This window comes from Desmodus rotundus, chromosome 8, assembly GCF_022682495.2.
Source record: "Desmodus rotundus isolate HL8 chromosome 8, HLdesRot8A.1, whole genome shotgun sequence".
Taxonomy (NCBI): domain Eukaryota; kingdom Metazoa; phylum Chordata; class Mammalia; order Chiroptera; family Phyllostomidae; genus Desmodus; species Desmodus rotundus.
Window position 1 is genome coordinate 126,688,702 of NC_071394.1, and position 6,775 is coordinate 126,695,476.

Sequence of the window (6,775 nt, forward strand, 5' to 3'; positions counted from 1 at the left end):
GGAGGACAATCACAAAGAAACATGAGAGGGGAGGGTTTTCCCTAGACCGAAAATAGATCATTCCAGAATGGGAAGAAGAGGAGGAGCACTCAGTCAAGCCAGGTCCCAGGAGTCAAGGGGACACTGCCCTGTTTCCTGGCAGCCTGCTGGGGGTTGGCAAGACCCCCAGAGGGAGACACACATTCAGGAGGGACTCCTGGCACAGGCGCAGCCGAGAGCTTCCCGGCCCAAAGGTGTCAGGAAGACAGGATGGCAGAGGTTGCCGTGACTCCCTGTAGACACTGAGGACTAAGGACCAAACAGGCTTCCCCTCCCCCAATGCCTTGGCACCGTGCAAGACCCTGGGATGGGGGGACCACCTAGAAGGGACGTTTCCCAGGAAGGACTGAGAGTTTCTCCTGTAGCCCAGATGAATGGAGATTGAATAAGAAATTAAGTGACGTCATGGAATACATAGCAAGCTTCAGTTCTAAACTAAAGGGGTGTCATTTGTGGCCACCTTTAGTGGGGCCAATAGACAACACTCACCTCTGCAAGGCCTGGGGACAGGCATGAAGACCCCGAGACTCTGTACCCCTGCCTAGCCCAGAGGACTTTGGGCTCGGTGGGCCTGAAGATCTGCAAGCTGGTCGGCCTGCAGAACTGACTGGTGATAGGAGTGAGGACCTGGGAGGTTTGGAAGCACAGGGGGCTGTAGTCAGAGAGTTTCAGGCTTTCCAGTTAAAGCACAGGCCACGCCAAGTTCTAGGGCGCAGATGTGAAGCTGTTCCTAAAGCAGAAGGTTGAACCAAATGCAATAACTGACTTTGTAGGTCAAAACCAGCAGAATATCTGGAGTTTCATAAGGCTCAACCTACATACACCTTAGTGCGTGTCACTAAAGCTGAGTTTCTGAGCTTGGCTTCAGGCCAAAGAAACTTGCTTCCATCTTCTCTGCCCTTCTAACGAAAGGACTAGCTGGTTTTCCCTTGGCGTGGCTTTTTTTTCTTTTTCTTTCCTTTTTTTTTTTTTTTTTTGTGCTCACCTCACCTGATGGCTCATGGCTTTCGGGAAGTGGATCCGTCTGCCTGACTCACTGGAATGCTTCCTTTGCACTTCCTCTGCGTCAGCTGGGTCAGACGGCCCACGTGATGCGGAGCAATCACTCCTAAACTGAGAGTCAGAAATAAAATTTAAAACCCATTTCCTTAACAAACCTTCAGACAGCAGCAAATGTATCCCCGGTGTCGCAGCCCAAGTTCATGCCTATTCTGCCGTTCCCGCTGAGCTGATGATCGCCTTGGCAGGAACGTTGCGCCAACAGGAAGAAAAGCACTCTCATGGAGCAGATCCTAAATGAAAATCAGCCCAAACAATTACCATAATATCCTTTATATCTTATCATTTTATGGACTGATGTAAACAGCTTCTTTCTGTCCATCAAAGGCTTTCTACGTGCTGTGAAAAATAAGTACCCCGTGGCCAGCATCTAACCAGATGAATATCCCAGGCCGGCTTTTTCATAACTCCCACTGGCTCCCAGAGGTATAATTAGGGCTGAATTTTTCAGGAACACAAACATCATATCCCTTGTCCACTATGCTGTGCCTGGTGCTCGACTGTTTCCAGCGTGCCACTCAGGAAAACCGCAAAGCAGCCAAGCAAGGCGTCTCCTCAGCGACTGGCAGCGATTCTGGGGCCTGCTGGAAGGGTCCCCCAGACCCCTGCCATGTTGCTGGTGGCCTCTTTAAGGGAGAGCCCACCCTGGCCCACGCTGGGGTCAGATGAGGACTCAGCACTGTTTCCAGAGCTTCGTTTCCCTAGCAGGATGTCAGGTTCTGTAAGTAAAAAAAAAAAAAAAAAGAAAGAAAAAGAAAAAGTTCTTCGTGTTTAGTCCTAAATAGATCTGCTTACTCCCTAATTCTTGTCTCTCTATATGTGGAGTATATTTACATATATCTATATATATATGTTAGTAAAGTTACATGGCTGCAATGTTTTTTTTCTGGGCCTGTCTTGTTCTTCCTCCTGGCTCATTCAGTGGCGTGGTGTCTGCTGGGATGGACAGCCACGTTTGGAATGCTTTGTCAATGGCCTTCACCGGCCATCGCCCCCAGGTGATGCTTTTTAAAACGTGACTCATCTCGCCATCCCCCTCTTAAAACCTTTAGTCAGTTCCCTCCACCACGGAAGGAAGTCCACGTTCCCAGCCCAGCTGTGATCCTCTCCCCGGGGGCACCTGCCCCCAGTGGCCCCCTCTGCATCCACTGCCTTTCTCACAACAGGAAACTGGCCCTCCTGACACTTACAATCCTTTTAAATCGCTTACGGTTCTCTCCACGGGCCTTTTTTACACACAGTCCTGGAACTCCATTTCCCCTAATTCTCTGGCTCCTCACTCTTCCTACACTGCTGTCACCTGTTGCTGGCACAGGTGGGGAGGGTGGAAAGGACCTGAACCCCCGGCTGCTCCTCCTACCGTACCCCCAAAAGGGCCCTTCAGGTGTCTTCACCCCTCCACCCCCCACTGGAGCTCCCTCTAGAATGCCTTCTTCCTTTCTAAGAGTTCCCTCCTCTGCATGTTCTGGGATTGGGTTTCCTCCTTCAGTAGGTTTCCATTGCCTTCTGACTTCCAGGCGCCCCTCACAATTTTTCACCAACACGCCCTATCTTACTTTCCAATGTAGTTACACAATTTTTAAGATACATTTTCTTAAATTTCTTAAGATTTGTGTGGGGAAGCGACAGTGGATGCATATGGATCTCTTGATCAAAGAGATGCCGTTTTTGACAAGTAAAACCAGGAAATTAGGCACCTCTGACAAGGATGTGCTTGAGTTCCCAGAGCAGACATGGAAACCTCAAGCCTAGGATCTGGCCTGTGTCCGGGGACGGTCCTGGGACAGATAGGAAGGACTCTAGGGAATGGCTGTGTTCTTGAATGCCATTCCTGTCAAAAGATCATCTAGTCCCCACTGCAATGGTGAGGACTAGTCACCGTTTGGTGGTGCTGCCGTTGGCTGGAAAGCATTCAGATCCACGGTACTCAGAAGCTAAATCCATATCATTGATTGTAAGACGCTAGATGATCCCGAGGCACAACCCCTGTACCTGATAATTGCCCCTTTATCAAAGGAAGACATCTTTACGCAAGCTTTAATAAAACTGTTAAATGCTTGGCAGGTAAGAGCTGGAGAATTACAAATGAGAAGTAGTGACTGTTATGGAAAGAGGTTGAATTTATTTACAAACTGATAGGGAGCCGTGTGAGGCAGGAGAAATTGCCCATGAAAAGTGGTAAAGATAACAAGAGCGCCCATGCTATTCTGCCTCCCCTAGTTCCTCTGAGGAAGAGCAATGGACAGCACCCCCACCACCCATGGGCTCCGCCTGTCTGGTTCCTGACCCTAAGGAAGGTGACAGGGGAGCCTCAGCACTGAGGAGTCCTTGGCTTTGTATGCTGGTGCTGCTGGGGTCCAGGTGAGCCCCAGGGACCTGCGTGTCTCAGACCCTTGTCTTACTGGCTTCATCCCAGGTTGCTCCTGCTGGGGCAAGTGGACCCAGTCCTGGTGGAGCTCCACAGTGTCCCAGGAATAAGGACAGTTGTCACATAAAAGTGATGCTTTTTTCTGGAGCATCAATTTTTCCAGAGAATGTCAGGGAAGAAACCCCCACAATTTTATGTAAGCAAACATAGACATATTATAGAGTAAAAGGCAATCTCAACATTAATTTTTAAGGTAAAATGTGAGATGGCAAAAAAATGTTGGAATTGTGGAGAGTGGCTTTAGCCTTTGTCTTCACGCCCTTGTGTTATTTACTTGATTCTCCTCTTTCCTCCTTTCCTGAAAGTTTCACTAAAAGAGCTTGGGAAGCCATTCTTAGAGGGGCAGATGCTCACACAGGCTCACTCGATACCCATCACACCCTGTCCTCTTCAGCTCGCCTTCCTGTCCTGCAGCCTCTAGAAAACTAAGAACTACATTTCCCAGAATTCTTTGTAGCAAGGGTTCCTAAGTTTTGCAGACCTAATGTACCCATCTGAGACTATCTGAAAGTAAGGACCCAGATGGACTACTCGATCTTCCTTTCCTCTGTGATATCTAGGGCAGTGTCTCAGTGTCCCTCTCTTGGCTAAGGACCTTACCTCCCCCTGCAAAGACGGTGGAAACAGCATGGATGAAGAACCAGGTCCCTTCATGGCACCAAAAGCCATGCCCAGTGGCCTGGTCCGGGCCCACCTGCCTCAGATTGTCCACCCTCCTGCCATTCAGGAAATACCCCAAATCCACTGGCTCGGAAGTGCCCAGCCTGTGAGTCTGTTGTCAGGATCCGGGATACAGATGATGTGAAGGTCTTCACCATCAGCGGTCGTCAGGTGAAGGAGGTGAGTAGATTCTAGACATGTCCAGGGGTCAGGGTCAACAGAGCATGGGGACCACAGAGTCAGGGCCACCGTGATGACACCGGTTCTGACCTGGCCAATTCCCAAGTCAGGTCACAAGTTTGCAGGAAGATAAATTCAACATTGGGAAATGCTTAATTGGGTCTTGTGAAAAAAGGGAAAATCCCAGCGTAGAGATGCCTAGTAGACCCATGAAGTACAGACCTAGAACTTGGGGAGGGGATTGAGGTTTACAAGCCCATGCAAGGTGAAATGACAGGTCCCCTCATGGATAAGTGAATGGCCTGATGGGCCTTTAGGTGTGCACGTCCCGTGTTTACTGTAAGTGAACAGCGCCCACTTTGTATCTTCGGGATCGTGAGCCGAGTTAATGGCTCAACTATGTATAGTTTTTTTAAGGAAAAATACATGGTTTAGGTAGGGAGTTTTCCCTAAAACTACTCTTAAAATTTAAGCTGCCAGAGAAGGACAAGGTCCAGAAACTGAGCAGAGCAAAGCAAGGAAATGGAAATCGAAAACTTCTGTTTCCAGGCACCGCTCTCCGCAGTTCGGATGTTCACACGTGGTAATGTGGGGTCAGAGGGCGGGGATGACCTTGATCTGGTGTGCCGGGCCTCTGCTAGGTGCGTGCTGTCAAGCAATCCTCCCCATAACATGGCTCTGTAGGGACCGTCCACTGATCAATCAATGAATCAATCAACCAAAACCCTTTGAACTCTGAGTCCAGCGCTTGGCCATAGAGATCAAGACCATCCTGGATCCCACTGGAATTGGAGGAAGCAGCAGCCATGGTTTGGCCGCTTATCTTTCTCCTTTAAGCCATGAAATTCGCAAAAGCACGTCAAATGTTCTGGAAGTTTCCTGACCCCCAAGAAAAAAACTCACAGGAGGTCCCCAGGATCAGACTGCCTTTGGGGACTGTGCCAGCCCCTCCCCCATAACCAACACTTGCCCGTCACCAGGCCATTCCGAATAAATCATCTAAGTAAAAAGATTGTCCTTTTATGCAAACGAATTTCATACAAGTTCTTGAGCGACCTTTTTCTCCCTGTCCACCAAACTGTCGCCCTCTTCCCCCCCCACCCCGCCCACCCCCCAACCCTGTCAGCTCACAGAGAAATTCTGAAGACACAACAGTGAACAGTATAGAATTCAGCAAATTGGGATTATTTATGCTTATTTGATTGTTCATTTTCACTTTTTGTTGTGGACATTTTTGAACACATACAAAAGTACAAAAAATCGTATAACAAATTCTCATTCTTACCCTTTACTTTTTAGCAAATTCCAAAGCACTAACCCCTCCATTAGTGAGCCATCCAGTAGGGGTCTTTTACTGGAAGCATAACCATAATGCTATTATCAACACCAGAATGATTCTCAGTAATGATCTAATATCACTTAGCTTCACTTATGTTTATCTACTAACTGGCACATTTCTACAACAACAAGTATTGCATTTTTTCTACTTTCTCCTCCCTCTCCTGGCCCGGAAGCAGCCCTTTTTTGCTCAGGTGAACCACCCTCCCCCCAGCTAGGGACTGTGTCCTTATGCACACCCCTCTCCAAGCGGCTCCGGTCCAGGGACATTGCTTTGTTCCCTTACTTGAGGTTGTTTATTACATTTAAGGGAAGTTCTGAGTTGCGTTCATAGCCTCAAGCTAGACAGAAAATAATTATAACAAATTTGAATTCCAACTCTGACTTCAAGATCCCTCCAGGGTATTCATTATTTCATTTCCACTGCGGCCTTTAAACATTGGGTCCTTGACTTAAGAGGCACCTTTGGGTTTTGTTTTTACCAAGTCCAAATTCTGCCACACAAATGAGGGAGACTAGCTTCTTAGCAAAAGCCTCCTGCACGCTGGCTGGGAGGCCCATCGGAAAGCAAGCTCTGCCCAGCGGTCTCATTTGCTCAGTGGGGATGTTTCTGGGGCACCGAGGGCGTGCATAGCTGGCATTGCATAAGTTCTGTGAGCACGTGCTCTCGGGGGTGATGGACCCTAGGGGAGTTTGTACAAGTCAGGGGACCAGCACTGGCCACACTCTAGGGGCTAATGGAGCAGCTCCCGTCCAGGCCCGAGCTTGTTCCCGAAGATGGTGGGTGGTGATACATATGTATATATCTCACACATGCACACACACAGATGCACACACACATGTTCATACACACATGCACACACACCCCGAAAGGAAAGCACATTTTATGCCTGCATTTTGATATGTCAACTTGGATGTCCCTGCACAAACGGTAAACCAGACACTTGATTATTATTATGTCATGCAAATACCTTGTGTTTTAGAGTAAAGCAAACGCAGTAACAAGCTGAGATGCAGCGCTGCTAAGGAGCAGAACACTGGAGCCGGATCTGGATGCTCCCCGTGCTTGCC